We start from the raw sequence: 22,818 nt of genomic DNA, 5'->3' as shown, positions 1-22,818 counted from the left end.
CCTTGGTTTTACGTACCAAGCGCTCTAACCATTGAGCTACGCCTAAGTTCAATCCACAGCACCGGATCGAATCCCTCTCCTACAGTATTTTTCCCTTTTCTCCTCTAATATCAATGATTACCATAACATATATTCTGTAGGACCAAAAATTAATCTTTACGTAGATTCTTCGTCCAACAGTGTATGTTACTGTGGAATTCCGGCCACCAAGTCAATTGAGTGCGTTCCTCGCATAATGGCAGTTGATTTAATATAAATGTCAATATACATGTCGAACTTGGAGTCGGGCCACAAAGGGAAAAACACTGCAGGAGAAGGATTCGATCCGGTGCTGTGGATTTAACTTCGGCGTAGCTCAATGGCCTGGGTTCGATCCCCGGCGCCAGAGCGAATTTTTCACCTATAATATCAATTGTTATCGGAACAGATATATTCTGTAGGATCAAAAATTAAACTTTACTAAAATCGGAGGTCTAGAAATCAATTTTACTATAGTACATAGATATGAGGCCGGGTAGCTCAGTTGGTAGAGCAGCTGGCTACGGACTGGAAGGTCCGGGGTTCGATCCCAGGTGGTAACTGGATTTTTTTCTCGTTACCAAACTTTCAGAACGGCCCCGAGGTTCACTCAGCCTCCTATAAAATTGAGTACCGGATCTTTCCCGGGGGGGGTAAAAGGCGGTCAGAGCGTGGTGCCGACCACACCACCTCATTCTAGTGCCGAGGTCATGGAAAGCATGGGGCTCTACCTCCATGCCCCCCCCCCCAAGTGCCTTCATGGCATGTTACCGGGCTACCTTTAACTTTTTAACCTTTATAGTACATAGATACTACAGGTAGAATTGGCAATCGTTTTCTTTTCGGTGCACAATATGCTGAAGTAAACATTTGCTACTCGTAATAATCTCCGTGTGCCAGCTGACGAAATCCATCATCTCTTTACGAAGGGGGTGAACTCAAGACGTCTTTTTCTGGCGAAGAGCGGCGCATTGAAAGCACTCTTCTGTCAATATTGTGACGACTTCGGCATTGTTTGTTTCAATTATTCCTAGCAGAGTCGGAGGGTCTTTAACGCCTTTGACGTAACCGTCCTTGATAGAATGACACCCTCCATGAAGCAGAAGGTTGAGTACCCCTGCGTTCTCGATGGCCTTGCATGTGAGGCTGCTCCTTCCTAGTGCCCTTTTGAATCTCCTACTCCTCCTATGCCGCCACCCCCCTCTCCAGTCGGACCGACATCCTACTGTGGCTGGCTAGCTGTGAGTTAGTTCGTCTGGCGAGCGCCGAGCAGGTTTAGTACGCCTCAGACCTTGGAGAGGCAGGACTGGTGATTCTTGTTCAGGGATAATGTGCTGCACTGCTGTCAACGAAGCAACGTGATAACGCGGGGAGGATGAATGGTGCCAACATCACGCTTCCAGCATGCATAGAGTCAAGATCGGAAAGCGCGGGATAACTCAACTTTGTGTGTAAGTACCAAGTTGACACCTGTCTCTCCTTATGTTACGATATACATCTCCGAGCTCCGTACTTAACATGACAGTGAGCGTGTGAAGTTCGAACCAAGGCACTAGAAGGTTGGAAGAAGCTGAAGTGTGCATATAAATCGCGAGACCTCCTTCAACTGATGGATCCGAATAGTAGAATGTAGCGGATCTTTTATCTGCATAAGTAAACACGAGATTTTAACGTGCAATTAGACCAAGCGTGAATGGTCGAATGTTTCAGGGAGAACTTTCCTGTCTGCTCCAAGGGAACCGGTTTCGAACGTGAAATCGTGAACTCACACTATGTGATATTCTTGCCAACATATTTGCTGTTCAACCATTTTCGAGTAAAAACATTACCTTATTTTAAGGGCTGTAGAAGAGGTCCGAATTAGTGAGTAAATTATGTCTGCGTTATTGGCATGAAGGTTGAGAATAAACCCAATACGCCATTTTTGTATATTTTTCGAAATATATTTAAATCCCAAAAATACTATTTATAATATCGATGGTTTTTGGGTAGAGGGAGAAAAGTCATAAAAATGAATTTTGAGATAAATAAAAGCTAACTTCGGACCCTTATCACTAGGCTAGGATATTGATGACCTGTAAATCATGAAAAATTGTCCGAAAACAATGCATTTATGACCTAAAAATCATTCAAAAATGCCCTTAAAATGCCCTAAAAATTTTTCGTACATAATTGGCTTAGTAGGAAAAGAGGTTTTGTACTACTTAATATTTAGACTAGTAATTAAATTAAATTCTAGTACCAATATTTAAGTTTATTTAATTTTACATATTTTTTTTTAATTGTAAGTGGTACATTTTAATTAATTATTTTACCTGCTGTAGTTCCCATGCAGCCCACCACAACGCCACTCTTATCTGAATTAGCAGGTATAAAGGAGTCTATATTGAAGGGGTGGTTGGAGTGTATTACATTAAAATGGCAATATTTGTGTAGAGAAAGGATTAAAATATTATACAAAATAATGGGTATTAGCCACCGGCATAGCTTGGTCGGTTAAGGCGCTTGCCTGCCAATCCGAATTTGTGCTGGTCGCGGGTTCGATTCCCGCTTGGGCTGATTATCTGGTTGGGTTTTTTCCGAGGTTTTTCCCAACTGTAAGACAAATGACAGGTAATCTATGGCGAATCCTCGGCTTCATCTCGCCAAATATCATATCACTATCACCAATTCCATCGACTCTAAATAACCTCGTAGTTGATACAGCGTCGTTAAATAACCAAGTAAAAAAATAATGGGTATTAATGGACAAAATATGTAGACAAAATATCAAAGGAAATGAACATTATTTTATATTAATAATGGGGATTTATGGCCGAAATTAAATGAAAATGCCTAAAAAATGTCCGAATAAAACAAAAGTTGCTCTTATGAGTTGTAAGAGGCAAAAAATGCAAAAAAAAAATGCCCTAAAATATGTCTTAAAACACTCAGTTTATCACATAACATATAAATACTAAAGGAATAATGTTTCTGGCTTACTAGAAAAACGATGCAATTTCATCAAAATCATAGCCCTACTTATCACAAATAATTTTGTACACAAATAAAACACATTAAAATCTAGTATTATTATTTTTTTTTCACATCCACTTGTAGAATTTAACTTTTGTATACACCTGGAGAACAAAACTCCATTTTCACAAAAAAATGACTTAATCCTCTTTACTTGAACACCATCAACATATCCTACTAATTATACATTTCACATTTTATAATTTGTGCTTTTGAACTTTGCATATTTTGAAAATTAATTCTATATGAATAGTGTTGGAAGTTCTGATGTTCTTTAAGATAAAAAAAAGTTCGTCTCGTGTATTAATAGAAAAATTTAATAAAATTATGTGTTACCGATAGAGCCGTAGGGAAAATTTCAGTATACGGATTCCTCAATGACAATTATATCTTAAAACACTAAAAAGAGCGAATTTGTCTGCGTTTGTCGAATGCGCATCATCATGCTTACAGAAAGGCAGTTTCCATTGCCAATAATTTATTTTGTGTGCACAAGGTTGAAATTTTGAAGTAAGAGGGAAAGGAAGGAATCCGTGTTCTGAAATTTATCCAAGGTTTAATTTAAGAGAATGGTTACTGATTGAGCCCAATACATTTTACAGCATTAAAGTAAAGTTGTTATCCTGGAATTATGTTTTTAATTTCTTTGGTTTCTTTAAGAAATACTATATTTCTTGAAAAACATATTGTTACAAAAAAGAGTTGCGAGTACTTTTAAAAATTTCCGCTTCTATTACAATTTAATTACATAAGCTGTAATATGACCGAACTAAGTTTACGTTTGCTTGGCGAAGAAATTAATAATTTCGTAGAAAGTATGTAACACATTTCCAAATGAATGAGTCATTTTAGGAAGGGCTTTATTCCGAAATCAAAATTATGCAACTTCTGTACATCTTAATCAATCCATTGAATAGTGTCATTCCTTTTGTATTCAATTACGACGAATACAATAGCGTTTTTAACAGACTTTATTTAAAAAAATGGAATAAAGCATTTTCTAATATGACTGATTCAATTGTGTAAATTTACCTTCTGTTTCGAGTATTTTAACAAGGCAGTGCAGTAAGATGGTCTATAAATTATTATATATATTTTAATACCTTTATATAACAATGTCTTACTAATTGTTCATCTGTTTCCGTCATAAGATTTAAAATTACACCATAGATATGTTAATATCATTGCTATAGGAATGAAGGCAATCGAATGTGTAATGCTGCATACATAACCTGGTACTGAAACTCTCGGAACCCCTGAAGTGTTACATCGCCTTTGTCCACACGCACACATCCCCCAATAGTTCTACAGTTAATGCAACGTGCTGTATCTGATGGACCACAAAATGCGGGTTAACCATTGCCACTGCGCGTCATTAAAAGCGTCTCAATTCTTGAGCTCATTTGCACAGCTCACGCAACTAACCGAAATTTAATTTATCGCTGTTAACCCCAACATCCTCGCTCCTACGCGTGCGTCGATGCACAGACACTCAGACTGCTTGGATCTGCCGTGCTTGTGATTCAATTGAAGGGTATGGCATTGTAAGAACACTTAGGGTCCGGGATAAATGTTAAAGAGGAAGAACAAAAACTGTATTATTTAGTAAATAGAGAGTTTTTGCCATAACGTGTTTTTTTTTGTTACCGTAAGCTATGTCACGTGACCGAATTGGGTAATTACAATAGCGGGCTTTGCCATAAAAATAATTTTTGCCCAGGCATCTCTCACCGAATATGATAAAAGATAAGGGAAATTAAAAAAAAACATACATTTCTCATGTTATCGCTTATAAAAAAACTACACTAATATATCTGCAGTGCTCGGGAAAAGTGACACAAGTCAATTTCCACAAACCTTTTTTTGTTAATTTATTGACAACTTACATTGATTTATGTCGATTTTATTTTTTTCTGTATGAATTATTGTAATGGGAGGAATACTTATGTTTTTTTTTTCCAAGCGAGCAGATGTACCCTAAGTTGTCAATAAATTATCAAAAAAGGTTTGTGGTAACTGACTTGTGCCACTTTTCCCAAGCACTGCAGATATTTAACATGATTTTAAACATCAAATTACCTACTTTGACAGCATTTGGGCACACTTCGCATTTATCGTGATTGCGAAAATCTATCCTCTCTAATAAATGAAGGGTTCAAAATCATAATGGGCCAAGCGCCATTTACTAAAACCGTAGAAAACAAGGGTTAAAAAGAAGTTATTACCATAATTCAACGGAAACATATAGCAAGTAATATAAAGTATACACATTCGAACTAAATGATATGTCAATTTTCATTAAACTATGGTATTCACTTAACTTTAACCCTTGCTTTCTCCGTTTTTAATAAATGGCGTTTGGCCCACCATGGCTCTGAACCCTTCAATTATGCTTGTTTATTCATGTCATAATTATAATATTACACCTAATATACCTAATGCGATAAGCTAAGACCATTATTGAATTGCTGTGAAGCTGTTTTGATTCTTGCTTTGTACATTACATTAATTTTGTCTAGAATGAAAGAAATATTTTGATTTTATATTTTACATTTACACTTTCGTAAATATGCAGTGTCAGATTTCCCCCATAATTTGATAAGATGACCCGTATGTTTTTTAATGTCTCGCAGTGAGAAAGGTTTTCCAGTTGTAGTCACTCTTTTCTTATGAATATTTTTCCACAGATTTAAGTGTTTGTAGGGATTAGTTCTAATTAGTTCACGCATTAACATTAACCCATCATTATTATTGAAATGTAGCCTTTCCTGCGCCATTTTGCTCACGATAAATGAATGGAATTGTCGTATCACCACAGTCTAGTACATATATACAGTCAGGAAGCTTGAGGTGATGAGAGTACTAGGAACAAAAGACTGTGCCGGTACTATTCCGAATTGTCTGTGATGAGGCGATGGTAGCGATCCTAGTAGTTAGCAACTATCTGGATGCATATTCCGTACGTATTGAGCTTCGTGACTATATACTAGACTGTGGTATCACCTGCGAGGATAAAAAGAAAGGAGGGAGTACTCCAAGTCAAATATGCTTGATATCAGTGCGACGGATATGACGTCAAACTACACCATTTACGTCCCATAATCCACCACGAAATAGCGCCAATTGTCAGATATTAAATTGCTACTATCGGTTTTGGTCATACATAAATGGATTAGAATGGATCTGGAGGTAACAGGACTATTAGCAGATTATTATATCAATGTATATTTCACTGTGTATTTATTAAAAGTGTTATGGTTGTGACATGGACTGAACACTTCATTTCCATATTATTTCTCTTATCAAGAAAGATGTTGGCATTCCTTCGTATGTTAAAGCATAGGGGGACATATCAAAGGACATATTCTATAGTTGATCCGAACAGAATATTAGCTTATTTATAAAAAATAACATCTGCTGAACTTGACCACACTTTTGAAATATTCACAACTCGAAACAATTTGTAATCGTAATAATATGAACAAAACAGCTGATAAAGACACCGGAAAAAGAGATGAACTATGGGTAATTTGACGGCCATACTATACATATTTTGGTTCCACCGTTTCAAGCTTATGGCCCGGGGCACAGTCTTTTGTTCCTCACGATTTCTGGTAACTATAATGTGGCGCATGCATAGAACATCGATCGTGTGGTCCACACCTGTGGAGTAAAGGTCAGCGCGTCTGGCCGCGAAACCAGGTGGCCGGGGTTCGAATCCCGGTAGGGGCAAGTTACCTGGTTGAGGTTTTTTCCGGGGTTTTGCTGGATCCCGGACTCATTTCACCGACATTATCACCTTTATATCATTCAGACGCTAAATAACCTGAGATGTTGATACAGCGTCGTAAAATAACCCAATAAAATAAAATAAATAAATCGATCATGTGACTACAGTTTACCGTAAACGAAAACCAGTGTGGTAGAAACACTCTAATATTTCACATGACGAATTACGGAATGCCAATTAGGTTTCATCTTCCGTCGCTTCTGATAAAGGATAATATTTCTAAAATGATTTATGTTTCAGTATGTAAACTAATTGCAAACAGAAACTACCGATGAAATAAAGTCATATTTAGAGGCCGGAAATTTAGGCCCTAAACGTTAAGAATGATACCGAGTGTAGTTGAAAAGAGGGTTTTTAAGCTTAGTTTAAAAGAATCCGATATAACAGAAAACTAATGGACAATGGATCTTGTAAACAACGCGCTAATGTGCAGGTCTGCTTAAGAGGATTAAAGTCCTTTAACGGTACCAAAGGGAAATAGTGAATAACAGGAATGACATCCAAAAGGCGTCGGGGCATGGCTTGTATACTTAAAAACTTTAGGCCCATATTCATAGACATTCTTAGCGCTGGCTCCCGGTGGATGATCTGCGAACTAACGTTTTTCGTATTCATAAACCAGTGTTAGCGATATGATATGAATCCTGTACAAGTAATCAGTCGATAGCCGGGGCTAGTCTAGCACGCTCGTAGCGCGGGCTAGTGAAATGTCTATGCATAGCACCCATAGCGATTAAGGCCCGTTACACACTTGAAGAGATCTCGCTAGCGAGAAATGTGTTGCGAGAAAGAGGCGAAGAGCCGTCCTCCACACACTTAGCGAAATCTCGCTATCACAGATCACACCTGCCTTCATGAAGACAATATTTTTTTGATTACAGTATTCACTCATTGGGAGGAAATATTACAGGTTATGTAGTTACGTATATTGTCGTACTTAAATATATAACCTATAAGTGTCGTACTTTACAAATTATCTACGAACGCTACTGTGTTGAATCTCAATCTTCAGATGACGAGGAAATGGGAGTTATATGAACACATTTTGTTAATGAAAAGAAAAAGTAGGCCAAAAATTAAAGCCAGAAATATCTGGAAATCACATTGTATCTCACGAAGATAAGGGCGGGTTTCGGTCACAGATTTCGATTTGGATGATGATTCGTTTAGGCGTTATTCGAGGTTGAACAGACCTCAGTTTTTTTGCCATTCATGATATGATTGAGGATTCTTTGCTGTTCTGATTAAAATTACGTTAACTGTCGATTGCAGCGATATTTTACTACTTAATTAACTTGTTATTCCCAGAACATGAATTTTACCAGCAATCGAGAAGTATTGGGAAAAAATTTGAATAAGGAACAAAGAAAGTTTCCTTCCCAGGCAGGATTCGAACCACGAAAGTCTTAGTTACCATCTATCGTGCTCTAGAATGAACAAGGCTCTGAAATCAGCTACAAGGGTCGGTCCGATTTTTTTGCCTCTACTGTACATCTGATTAAAGACAAACTGTTTTTTTAGCAGAGTCTACTTTGCATGTGTCAAATGGCCGGTGATTTTCATTATCAGAGTTGGCAACCTTATTAACGAGTACTATTGATTTACTGGTAAAAGGACTTCGAGTTAGAACTTCCAGCTCGTTAGGGACTCCCTGGTTTTCTAGTCAGCATGGTGCAGGGTCAGAACTCAGAACTACATAGAGCAAAGTCAAGGGGCACACGCAGTCCTTGAAATAGTTGATGTGACTAGAGCCCGTATTTAAAGGCAGTAACAGTTAATACTATTGCCCCGTTACACACTTGAAGAGATCTCGCTAGCGAGAAATTTGTTGCGAGAAAATTCAAAGATTGATAACATGGATTGAAATGGACGCCCACACATCGGAAGAGATTCTCGTTCGAGGCGAAAACCTCGAGCGAGTTTCTCGCTGGAATCGGTAGCTCAGCGAATTTTCTTGACAAATTTATCAAAGATGTTTGACATTTATTTTAGCATCATTCTTTGTTCACAAACTCTTTCTAGCACAACTTCATTTATATTGTGTCCATCCATTTCACACACCCTTTCTAGCACAACTTCATTTATATTGTGTCCATCCATTTCACACATCCGGTCGGGACAAGTTACCTGGTTGAGGTTTTTTCCGGGGTTTTCCCTCAACCCAGTACGAGCAAATGCTGGATAACTTTCGGTGCCGGACCCCGGACTCATTTCACCGGCATTATCACCTTCATTTCATTCAGACGCTAAATAGCCTGAGATTTTGATACAGCGTCGTAAAATAACCCAATAAATAAAATAAAATCCATTTCACACACTCCATTCTTCTCCATATCCACATTTCAAATTAGTCGTTTCTCCTCACTTTGTCGTAACGTTCGTGTTTCTATCCCATACTGTATCACACTCGACACGAAGTACTTCACTAGTATCTTCCTTAGTTCTTTTTCCAGAGATCAGCAGAAGATGCTACTTTTTCTATTAAAAGCTTCCTTTGCTGTTGCTATTCTCCTTTTGAATTCCTGGCAGCAGCTCATGTTACTACTAATAGTACACCACAAATATATGAATCTCTTCACTTGTTCCACTACCTTCTTTATTTTTCTTCCGATAACCATTGTCTTCATCTTGTTTGCGTTTATTCATCTTCATCTCATAGAGCTCACAGCTGTCATTTTCGTCCAGTACCTTATCGCTTAGTATCGTCCCCTCTTCTGCTAGCAACGCAAAAAATAATAATACAACTGGATTAAAGTGCGTAGAGAGACGTAAATTTAAATAGCTCTGTACACGAATCTTTAGAACCTTCGAAATTACCTAAGATTTTAACATAAAGTTAATTGTACATTTCTGTAGTGCTCGGGAAAAGTGGCCCAAGTCAAAAAAGTTAATTTACAGGAGAAGGAAAAAAAAACTGTCTTGACACTGGTTTATGTCGATTTGATTTGATTTTTATGAATTATTGTAATGGGAGAAATACTTATGTTTCTTTTCCCAAGCGAGCAGATGTTCCGTAAGTTGTCAATAAATTAATAAAAAATGTTTGTGGAAACTGACTTATGTCACTTTTCCCAAGCACTGCAGATTTGTTCTTGTTACAATTTTCCATATAGTGCATAATACTATTGTATGTAGTAGTAGTAGTAGTAGTAGTAGTAGTAGTAGTAGTAGTAGCAGTAGCAGTAGTATTTATTTGTGTGAACAGACAGACACACAGACAGACGTGCTGCCATTGGTAGGTAGTTTTATGCAGTTTATTATTGCGCATGAGCCTAAAATTAAATTAAAAAACAATTCAAATAAAATAAGTACCACACTTAGCTCACAGCTTGTGCATTTCAGATCAGCTCGCGGAAAGTTTATATATTTCTGTTTTGCATTTAAAATTGTAACACCTCTTGTAATAGAGTAGATATTGCTCCAATGACATTGGACAACAGCAAAATTGCGACATGAGTGGGGTACAAAATTTTTAATTAATTTGACATCCCTGAACACGAAAATGTTATTGCAATTCGCCTGTTACGTCTAATTTTTATAGTAGGACAATAGGAAGCAAACATTCTTAAAAGGCTGAGTTTATATTTATCTTAGAGTTATCATTGTAGGAAAGAATTAAAAATACGATAAGAGATAAAGGAACAGGGCAGAAATGCATTTAGGTTTTCCTCCACAGTGTCTATGGAGCGTTTTGTGGTGCAGATGTCATATATGCAGTTAGTTAAAATTTAAGTGAACATTTCTTCTTAAATCACTAAACAAAGTGTGTGTGATATGGCGTAAAATTCATTTAATTGCCTGTTTAGAATTTTTGTTATTTACAAGTGCATAAAGATTCCTAACAGTTTCTGTTACATTTGCGGTAATATGGTGTTTGCTGTGCAGCGGAGGAACATCACTCTAATAAAAACAGCTTTCAATCTTTATTTTGGTAAATTCTACAAATTAAGAGACCAAGATAACAGTTGGGCTCCACATATCTGTTGTGAGCCTTGCTACACGAATCTTCTGGATTAGTTGAATCACAGGAGACCGCCTTTTTCCATTCTCATGATTTGGCTGGAGCCTACAAGTCACTCAAAAGACTGTTGTTTTTGTATGATTCCACGAATCCAACGTATATCGAATAAGAAAAGGAAGCCTGCTACTGTATATATCCCAATATACATTCTGCTACTCGTCCTGTGCCCCACAGTGATGAACTATGTATTCCCACACCCCCTGAATCATATTCCATAGACTCAGAAATCGAACCTTATGATCCACAACCATCAACATCTACAGATCCTGATTTTGCACCAGATGTTAAATCTTCTGGGGGGGGGGGGAATCCGTGGCGTTACAGCCGTGAACGGCCCAGACCGACTAGCCGGCTGCTGGCCTCACGTACATATGCCGAAGTAGAGGTGGACGATCATCCCACCAGAATAGAGGTATCGTGTGGTTAGAACGATGATCCCCCCCAGCCGTTATAGCTGGCTTTCGCAACCGGATTTCGCTACCTATCGTAGCTCCCCAAGTGCATCACGATGCTGGGTGGGCACCGGTCCCATACACTGCCCGTAATTTACTGATAAAATTTCTTCCCCATGAGGACTCTAACCAGCGCGCATTCCGTAACGCGAGTCCTAGGCAGGATACCTTAGACCACGACGCTACGGCACGGGACATTCTGAACATCATAAGGTTAAAAAAAATTAAGTGTTAACAATTTTTCAAAATTTTTAGTACATCCCAGCTACATATGACGGATTCTTAAACAAAAATATGTTTAGCGCTTTTTATAATTGAGTAGTGTATATTTATCATACAGGGTGAATCTTCTCATCCTGCGGATTGGTAACTAGGTAAACCTGCATTTTATAATATAATCCGTGGCGCTACAGCCCATGAAGGGCCAAGACCGACCAGCCGGCTGCTGGCCTCACGGCCACATGCCGAAGTAGAGGTGGACGATCATCCCACCAGAATAGAGGTATCGTGTGGTTAGAACGATGATCCCCCCCAGCCGTTATAGCTGGCTTTCGCAACCGGATTTCGCTACCTATCGTAGCTCCCCAAGTGCATCACGATGCTGGGTGGGCACCGGTCCCATACACTGCCCGTAATTTCCTGATAAAATTTCTTCCCCACGAGGACTCGAACCAGCGCGCATTCCGTAACGTGAGTCCTAGGCAGGATGCCTTAGACCACGAAGCTACGGCACGGGACCTTCTGAACATCATAAGGTTAAAAAAAATTAAGTGTTAACAATTTTTCAAAATTTTTAGTACAGTAGTGGCAAAAAAACCGGACCGACCCTTGTAGCTGATTTCAGAGCCTTATTCATTCCAGAGCACGATAGACTGGTAACTAAGACTTTCGTGGTTAGAATCCTGCCTGGGAAGGAAACTTTTTTTTTTGTTCCTTATTCAAATTTATTCCCAATACTTTTCGATTGCAGCGATATTTTACTACTTAATTAACTTATTATTCCCAAAACATGAATTTTACCAGCAATCGAAATGTATTGGGAATAAATTTGAATAAGGAACAAAAAATAGTTTCCTTCCCAGGCAGGATTCGAACAACGAAAGTCTTAGTTACCAGTCTAACGTGCTCTGGAGTGAACAAGGCTCTGAAATCAGCTACAAGGGTCGGTCCGGTTTTTTTGCCACTGCTGTACATCCCAGCTACATATGACGGATTTTTAAACAAAAATGTGTTTAGCTCTTTATAATTGAGTAGTGTATATGTATGATAATATAGGGTGAATCTTCTCATCCTGCGGATTGGTAACTAGGCTAACCTACATTTTATAGACTATGCGAAATGCAGGTGCTCACATCGCATTCACCAGCCCATCCGATAAGGATACGATGTTGAGCTGTGTTAATGTGCTGTGATAGCGCTACGGTTAACACGCTGGATTGTCCCAGTGCAGGTCCGGGTTCAAAATCACTGCCTTGGATACAATTTTTTTTTCATAATATACCTATGTTTCGAGAACATTCTAGAAACGTAGTTTTCTGTCCGAATGCGTAGAACATTCTAGACATTGAATTTGCCTATAAACAGGTGGTTCCAGCCGCTTTTGCTCAGTGCTGTACGTAGCAGCCTAGATCATATATACCCAGATAGGTCGGCCTTATAGGCTTTGTGGTTAACAATTTTTGTCAGTTTACTACGCTGCCATCTAGTTGTTACATAAGGAGTCACGTCATAATTCCCATTTGAATTGCATTAGCGACTGTACTGCCATCTCGTGTTCGTTTACGGCGGACGGGTGGCGATCCTGGCGGTTGTTCTCTTCAAAGTGCTCCCGATTTTAACATAGCGATGAGTTATCTGTTACACATATGTTCTAGGGTAGCAGTCAATTCGGCCGAAAGTTATATGACGCAGGGGACTGTGTTTACGGTATAGACTGTAAAACGCCGGTACTGCATAACTTCTCAATCCGCAGGATGAGAAGATTCATTCTGTATATTTGGAAGGAGTAAATTTCAGAAAATACAATGCAGTAAAAACAAAACTGTAAGTATTTACTACTTTTCAAGAAATAGACCTAGTTAATGATTTTATAAATGTCGTTCTTTGAACTCTGCAGGACAAAAAATTCCGGCACACCGGCGACGCTGATATAACCTCTGCAGTTGCGAGCGTCGTTAAATAAACCATAATTTAATTTTTGAACTCTGCAGATTTGTGGTCTACTCTTGCAATCAGAGAGGGTATTTTTTGATGATTAGTTTAGTTTTCAAATTTATTATTTCTAAAAATTAATAACTTTCGCCGATATACGTTAATGCTCACTGGTCTAGGCTTTTCATTAGGTAATGAAAATTATTTTCCATTTTTGCTCTTTTTATTGCCATTATCTTATATTTGTCATGATTATGAGATAAGTGAGATAAGTATTACTTATCATCCACTCACGTTATTTTCGATCGAAATATGTATAGCCTCATTGATGTCAGTTATTATTGATAAGACGCTTGCTGCGATATAGACATTCGTGTAAACGGGTTGCAGAGGTTAGACAATGGCCACGTGAAAGAGAGAGAGAAGGAAGGAGACGCGGTGTGAAGCGCTGTTTGCCCTTAAGGTAAGCGATTTCCTGCTCGTTAGTTTAGTACTTAATTATGTAAAGAATGTGCATCATTATGTGCATGACAAGCTTGTGAACTTAACTTTGTTTGCGAATAGAATGAGTGGTATTTTAAATGTGCACGATTACACGAATGACAAGTGTGGATTAATTATATAAAATAATTGCCACGAAACACAAGAAGTGCCTGAAATTTACATTTTATCATCGTTCCATCTTTGATTATAAATTTCATTTTGTAAGTTTACATTGAAACAGTTTTTAACCCTCACAGTTTTTAACCCTAAAATAGCATATAATAATAATAATAATAATAATAATAATAATAATAATAATAATAATAATGATAATTAATAACAAATAATAATATTAATAACAAATATTAATAATAATAATAATAATAATAATAATAATAATAATAATAATAATAATAATAAAGGGATGAATGTATTTTTAAACACTTTTCACAGTTTAGTTTATTTTATTTTTTAATTTTGGGAAATGAAATTTTTTAAATAAAAAATTCTTGAAATAATTATTGAAGATTCGTTTACAACTTCCTGTATGTATTTTCCTGCTTTACAGATCTATTAAGGATGGAAAAAATAAAATGAAGGGATATGTAAAGTGTTCAAAGATACAACAGGTTCATGTACCTTAGAACATACTTTCTTTTAAGTTGGAAAACATGGAATATAGGTGAAGTGTCCACTGCAAGAATGATGGATGTCATTTGGAATACATTTTGCCGGAGAAGCAATTGAAAGTTTGAAATGCTTAGCGCTCAAAGCTTAACTGTGATTTTCCGATCATTACTGGACAGTGACTATCAGTGTTAATGCCATATAACTCTGTATGTACATTCTATATGTCTTAAGCTATGCATTGACAGCCTTGGTTCATTTTCGACAAGAAAGTGACATCCATCATTCTTGCAGTGGACTCTTCAGGTGGGAATATAGCTGTAAAAACTGACAATCATATTTAAAATGTATTAGCCACCATAAACCAGAGCAGGCCTCTCTGATTGTGATTTTATTTTCTGGAGGAATAATAACTGCTTGAACAGCTTTCTTCAAGGCATCCGTATCAATTTGGGACCTCTTAACTCCAGACTCACTTAGTGACATGATCTTAAAATAAAAGAAAACCAAAAACCGATAGTATCTTGTACCTTGGAACATGTTCCATAGTGCAACATGTTTTGTGTTCAAAGGTACAAGAGGGTGCACTTTTAAACAAATATGGCTCCAAAAACTAGAGTTTCGAATAAATAATGGAAATTAAAATATGTTATTTACTCACCACATGATAGGGAACACACCGTGCTTGAAAGATATTAACAAATACAATCTGGCTTTGTTTTAGAAAACATATCAATGAACGAAATGTTTACTTTTGGTACTAAAAAACTTTTGTCTACAGAACTCACACTTTGCAGTAAATCAAACAAACTACGAACAGAGCAACTTAGCGGCTTTCTCTACAATCTACTTCAGTTTGAGTCCTCGAGGTAGCAGCAAAAAAGAAATGTTCAAAGGTACACTATGCTAAAGGTACAACAGTCTCCCCCATTAATAATAATAATAATAATAATAATAATAATAATAATAATAATAATAATAATGGTTTTATTTAACCTGGCAGAGTTAGGTCACGGGTTAGAACACGGTGACTACGGGTAGGTTAGGAAGATCCTTTGCACGTCGGCCATACTGAGGCCTATTGTGCATCCCGAATATTATGGGATGAATGATGGCAGAGTTAAGGCCGTAGTAGGGCCTTCTCTTACACTCAACCAAGAAACGCTTTTTAGTTTGGCTTTTCTCAACCTGACGCTAGACATAGGCTACATATTATAAAAATAATTACCGCGAAACAGGAAGTACAATCCACACTTCAGGAGAAGATCCGAGCAAGGAATGCGAGTTTTTCCCCTTCCTCTTACAACCAACTCCTCAAAATGGAACCGGCCGGCCAATGACTAAACCTTGTTTGTCCCAGCCAGCCAATAACACCATCCCCATCCACTTGCTCCTTCATAGGAGCAGAGTTACTAGTTGACCTCTCCTCTTACCCCGCAAGGAGCATACCCCCCGCAGGTATCTTCTCGTGAAATTTGGACAGTAGAGTCTACCTGAAATTTACATTATAGCATTGCTTCATAAGTAGGGCCGAAGAAAGGTATTGATATCAGGGTAGTCAATAATTCTATATACATTGTTTACAAAATGCGTCGCTTTGTCGGGTGTGTCTACTGTCTGTAAGGATCACAGAGAGTAAACATCCGACTCTCCTCAATAATAGACTTGCTTGAGTGACGTGAGGATGTATCAGAATGCCGAAGCAAAAATCCAACAAAGAACAGATGATAAAGAGAATTGAATTCAGAGCATGGGGAAATTGTGTTTCACTTAATTATTGATAGCGATATATATATATATATATATATATATATATATATATATATATATATATATATATATATATATATATATATATTTGTAGTCGACCTGGTTGGCGAGTTGGTATAGCGCTGGCCTTCTATGCCCAAGGTTGCGGGTTCGATCCCGGGCCAGGTCGATGGCATTTAAGTGTGCTTAAATGCGACAGGCTCATGTCAGTAGATTTACTGGCATGTAAAAGAACTCCTGCGGGACAAAATTCCGGCACATCCGGCGACGCTGATAGAACCTCTGCAGTTGCGAGCGTCGTTAAATAAATCATAACATTTATATTTGTAAATATAATATTTGTTCCGAGTTAATTAATTTAAAACATAAGTAATCCTGTAGGCCTAAGTGTAAATTTTATTAAGAGTTCATTCATACGGAGCGGACTGTACAAACATCCGCTATAGTAACTAGTCGCGCGTGCATACAAGCATTTTGTAAACACAGAGCTCTACGTACGATGCAGCGTAGCCTATAACCACTACTTCTTTTCAGCCCTAGTGATTATGGTTATTATTTTCAGTTCCTTAATTTCATTTCGAAAGTTTATATTGCGACAGATTTTAACCCTGACGCGACTAGAATTGAACATACAGTATTTAGTAACGTAATAATAATATTAATAATGATAAAATCCAGATCTGAAAGAACAAAGGATTTCCCGGTTTGGTTTTTCTCAACTTGACGCTAATCCCCATTTTAGTTTGGTTGATAGGCCTTCCCCTCTACTCTCACTCTCAACCATCAGTGAAGGGGAAGATGCTACTATCGATCTTACTAACGTTCGACTAACTGATTTTCAATATAGTGAAAAATTATATTATTGAAAATGTTTACTGATAATCTATATTTCGAAAGTCTATACTAAGCGTTTATATGAGTATTTCATTTTATTGCTGTTTATATCAACTGGCACATTAAAAAGTTACTGAGAGCAGAAGATAAATGTCTTCTCCACCGCTAGTTGCTACTCTACAACACACACAATGGGACAATCTGCACTGTGTCACTCCCCCCTGACTTCATAATACAAACTAACATTCCTTACTGTAATTATTAGTTGAAAGTATTGTAAGAACAACACTAAAATATACTCAACCATGTAATTGTCAAACATCTACTGTATGTCACTGTATTTTATATTCACTTACGTACTTTATTTAATATTTTATTTTCTTGTGTATACAACTTGGGGGTGCAGCTATAAGAGGTAACAGCTACCGCCCTGTTACTGACGAACTCAGGGCAAGTAGAAGGGGAAAGAAATGCTTTCGCATTCTCTCAACTTGTATGAAATGTCGTTTAAACATAGCCTACACACAGTGGGACTCCTATAATGTGGGGTTAGAACGACGCCGGCCCTGTACTTAAGATTACACAGGATACCGCATTGACAATAGAGAAAGTGCGAGCGAGTTGTTTCAGACTGTAGCGTTTGGAACTCGTATTCGGGAGGTCCCGAGTTCAACCCCCGTGGCCGGCCAATCTGACTGGGATTTTTTATGGTTTTCCTCGGTCACATAGGCAAATGCCGGATTGAAAATTTACATACCATGTTTCATCACCGCTCAATTATCAATATCATGAACATTAATCAATAATCTAAATCCGTTACGTGAACACAACGTCATCTACAACATACAACAGAAACAGGAACTCAACATTAGTAACAACGGCCTACTGGTATATCCACAGATCCTAACACTCGATATAACCATAGATGTTAGAGCGTGTATAAATGAACTTAACAAAACATAAATGGGGAAAGATTCGTTTCCTATGTGGGAATGGACAAAGCTACGTATCATTGGCATTGTGTACCAACAAAAAATTAATAATAATATTTATATGATCATATTTTAAAAATAAACTAAAGTTGTCACTGTAATGTATACAAGTCGTTGGTATTTATGCGATTAAATGAAATCAGCTAATTGTAGAACTTATAAACTACTATTTTCGCAAAGTGGAAGTGACTGCGTAAAAATGCACAATCATTTGCTTTAAGACTCCCGGTGTTTGTCCAGAGTAAATGAATAAAGAATATAACGTCGTTGTTCCTGCAATAACTCCTATGTGACATATTTAACGATTTTCAGATTTTTGCTCTATGATTTTTAGTAGGTTATTTTACGACGCTTTATCAACATCTTCGGTTATTTACCGTCTGAATGAGATGAAGGTGATAATGCCGGTGAAATGAGTCCGGGGTCCAGCACCGAAAGTTACCCAGCATTTGCTCATATTGGGTTGAGGGAAAACCCCGGAAAAATCACAACCAAGTAACTTGCCCCAACCGGGAATCGAACCCGGGCCACCTGGTTTCTCGGCCAGACCGTTACTCCACAGGTGTGGACTTTGCTCTATTAAGTAACTTAAATAGTGATACAGCAAATGATAAGATCTCTTATATGTAATTACTGTATATATCTTTGTTTCGAAAATGTAAGCAATCACAGTCTCTTATGTATGGCTGATATAGGATGAATAAATGTGTTTTTTCTTCCTACTGAAAATTTTTATATTTTGCACATAGGAGTTATTGCAGGAGCAACGACGATAAGAATATGATGATAGATGATCTCGGTGACCGGACATAGAACACTCGAACTACGCCGTTATAATTATTGTTGTGAAAATGTACAGTAATACTGGATTCACTGCTTATATTTTATGAAAGCGCTGTAGTAGGGTTATCTTAGGTACAGTGCGCATGGCGGAAATGATGTGTTAAGTCTCATCCATAATATGTGACATTCATTCAACTATAAGAGAGAGATAAGGCTAGATTACACGCAAAGACCTCGGTGTTCGCACTTTGAATCTTGATTAACAAGGAAAAAATAATTATGCAATAAAATTTTTCTCTCGTACAAAGAGAAAATGGAATATATTGTAAGATCACAAACGAAATAATATTATTTAAAGACGATTTTATAGGCGTATTATCGTCATCGTCATTATCACCATCATCCATCAACGAATTTATGCAATCTGTTTCAATTTTCAAATGAATTTCGTTTACTGGTCTCTTGAGAGAGATATACCCACTCGTTTTTAATTAATCGGTTATTGTTATCTAGCGTCGGTGGAATTGGTGATAGCAAGGTAAATCCCAGAAGTCGCCATAGGATTGCCTGACGTAACCTTACAGTTGAACACATCGGAGAAGAGTCAACCAGGTACAAATACCTGGACCAATCTGTGCGCTTATCGTACGTCACAGCTACGCCATACCTCCGTACCCGCACTAGCAGGATTATCTGAACTGAAAACGTTGGTCTGAGTTAGCTTATTTGTTACATGTTAGTCCGTCCCAGTGGAAGGCAGTGTTTATCAAAACAGTACCTATTCACAGCCCCTTTGTCTCACTCCACCTCTTCGCCCAAGCATTGTAACGGTCGTACAACCGTCGCACAGTGAGGCAGAACGCAAATCTAGCTGGAAAAAATAACACTTCTCTACTATACAACATTATGTAACTTTGTAGAGGAGTTACAGGTAGCATATGTTCTGTGTACAAACTCTCACTACGTTTGTATGAGATGAACTACTGCTTTAATTTGTACAGGAATTACAGGTAGCACATATTCTTTAGCGTACAAACTCTGTTTACGTTTGTATAAGAGGAATTACCCCTTTGTAGGGGTACATTTAGACAACATTTATAATATCTTTGACGGATTTTTATGAACAATTATATAGAAATTACAGACAGCATATTTTTTATGTACAGACTCTGTTACATTTATGTAGTAGGAACTACCCCTTTGTATGGGGTGGTTTTGGACTGAATTAGTAACGTACCCAAGCACAGAGATTGGTCCCGGTATCTATAATTAGCCCATGCACTACTTGAACTCAACCCCCGAGCGTAATCTCGGAGCATGAGTTCCACTCGCTAACCTAACAATTATGTCAGTTGCTCGAGATTCTTCATTCGTTTTTTTATCTTGAACCGAAGTAGGTACCTGACTACCACTTTGAAGAAACTTATTTACCAATGGTTAATAAATACACTAAATAACTTCGCTGGATGTATTCCGATAAAAGGAAAAGAAAAGAAAACTTTGCTATGATTTAAAACATGTTTTCATTTTTCAACGAAAATTCAAGTTGTTAGTGAAGTCTTGAAGCTCTGGTTTTTGGTTGCGCACTGGAACACAGCACATTGCAAAGGGAGCAGATACGAAATCGTTCAGTTGTGTCTCACAGCAGCGAGCCAGTGAAGATCATGTGGTATTCGAAAAAAAAAATCGGTCAAATATCATAGTTTCACCTCTTTCGCCCAAGTCATAGCTCAAGTGTAACCGAACGACCTCTTACAAGTTTTGAGATTCCGGAACTCTTCTTTGCCAATTTTTGTAATGAGTCACAGTTTCTAAGATGGGGCCTTGTGTAACAATCCTAGATCATATATACCCAGATTGCTCGGCCTTGACAGTAACAACTTTTGTCAGGTTTACTATGCTGCCATCTAGTTGTTACATAAGGAGTCACGTCATAACTGCCATTTGAATTGCATTAGCGACTGTACTGCCATCTCGTATTCGTTTACGGCGGATGGGTGGCGATCCTGGCGGTTGTTCTCTTCAAAGTGCTACCGATTTTAACATAGGGATGAACTATCTGTTATATATATGATCTAGGGTAATAACTCAATCAGTAGTTGAACAAAATTCTTTCAACTTGTATTTAATACATTCCGTCCACAGTGTACGCACAGGCTAAGTATATTAGCTTCAAAGTGGAGCGAAAGCCAATAGTTGTGCATCACACTGCAATCGAAAAATCACAGAAATAAACCCTTTTATATAAATATAAAATCGTCAATAGACAGTTTCAGTACTTTCATCAACTATCTAAACCTAATTTGGTTTTTGTCAAGACATACAGTATCAATTCTGATTTTTTTTATTGTTTTAGTTGGTTATTTAACGACGCTGTATCAACTACTAGGTTATTTTAAGGAGGGAAGCCATCAACACTCTTTGTATTTCTATAAAAGTCCCATTCCATGTCCGTTCGATTAATTCTTACATGTCTGGTTACTTCTCTTGTTGAGAGTCCTTCTTGCCTCCTTAGCAAAAAATGACTATGTGGACAAGATCTGTGTTGTAGGTTTCAACATGTGTAGACCTATTATGTCAGGATCACATCATGCATACGTTTTATGCTTGATAGTCTGTAAAGCCAATTAATTCCGTCGTTCAAAATTTGTACACATGCTCTCCATATCAAAGATATGCCTATATACTTGTTTTAGATGCCTTTTCATATCGATGAAAGCAACATGGACGCGGCATATAATGATAACGTCGGCTGAAAAAATTCCGTAAGCCTTTAAGCGTATACAATAATTGGAAATCCTGAGAGAAATAAGTAACCTGAAGATTTTTGTTCACTTATCTAATTAAATGAGATTTTTGGTCCTTTGGATGATTTCAGAATGACGCGTAACTACATTTAATTCTGTTAATTTCCTCTAGCTTTTAGTTGAATACTTAAAGAATATTAGGAGAAAATTTCATATTACTCTGCATTTCAACACAGTTTTAGTTATATAGGGCATTGCAAGCTGAAGTAAAGGGATGTTTCCGATCTCTGATAACGAATTTGAATGACATCATGTGCGTCAGGAGTCACACGACAGCTGAACTGTGGCGCGAGGTGACAGACCAGTAGTGAGTAATCTCATAGTCAGAGTGCACGGTGACTCACAGCAGAAATTCCCAAGAAAATCTAGCGTTTTTGGGAGGGGTACAAAACACTTTCCGATGCCAAGTACAGTGAAGTGAAAATAAAAGAAGTCTCCAATAAACAAGGTTTCGTTATTTCCAATAAAGGCATCTTTTGTGTACTTAATAAGATTGGTAAAGGTCGAATGGAATTAATTTGTATCATCTCGTGGAGTGCAGCGACGGGAGGTGGATTTGCTTGCTTTTTCCACTCTGGAATTAATTCCTTCCGAGCTTTGCCAGTCTTATTAGGTAGGCTACATACAAGATGCCTTTCTTGGAAATAACGAAACCAAGATTTTTGTAGGCTCCTATGATTTTCATGTAACTGTACTTGGCATCGGAAACGGTTCTTATGTACTTCTCCCGAAAATACTCTATTTTCTTTTTTTATTATTGGGTTATTTTACGACGCTGTATCAACATCTAGGTTATTTAGCGTCTGAATGATATGAAGGTGATAATGCCGGTGAAATGAGTCCGGGGTCAAGCACCGAAAGTTACCCAGCATTTGCTCGTATTGGGTTGAGGGAAAACCCCGGAAAAAACCTCAACCAGGTAACTTGCCCCGACCGGGATTGGAACCCGGGCCACCTGGTTTCACAGCCAGGCGCGCTGACCGTTACTCCACAGGTGTGGACTCGATTTTCTTGGGCGTTGCTACTGTGATACACCGTGCACTCTGATTATGAAATTACTCATTACTGGTCTGTC

The 22,818-nt window shown here is 37.8% G+C and overlaps 1 protein-coding gene across 2 annotated transcripts in view; it reads left to right on the top strand.

Annotated features, from left to right (window-relative positions):
* Positions 1 to 1,257: 1,257 nt before the first annotated feature.
* LOC138707772 (beta-1,3-galactosyltransferase 5-like) overlaps positions 1,258 to 22,818 on the top strand; it is a 244,115-nt gene continuing 222,554 nt past the window's right edge. The window contains exon 1 of one of the 2 annotated variants that reach the window (XM_069837652.1): positions 1,258 to 1,469. The gene's annotated coding sequence lies outside the window, so the exon portion shown is untranslated. Of the gene's footprint in view, positions 1,470 to 13,775; positions 13,911 to 22,818 lie in introns of those variants that run through there. The other variant, XM_069837653.1, reaches the window with a different exon arrangement.

Source organism: Periplaneta americana, chromosome 10 (assembly GCF_040183065.1).
Source record: "Periplaneta americana isolate PAMFEO1 chromosome 10, P.americana_PAMFEO1_priV1, whole genome shotgun sequence".
Taxonomy (NCBI): Eukaryota; Metazoa; Arthropoda; class Insecta; order Blattodea; family Blattidae; genus Periplaneta; species Periplaneta americana.
The sequence above is the reverse complement of the archived record's forward strand: the minus strand, read 5'-3'. Positions and strand labels throughout refer to the sequence as shown.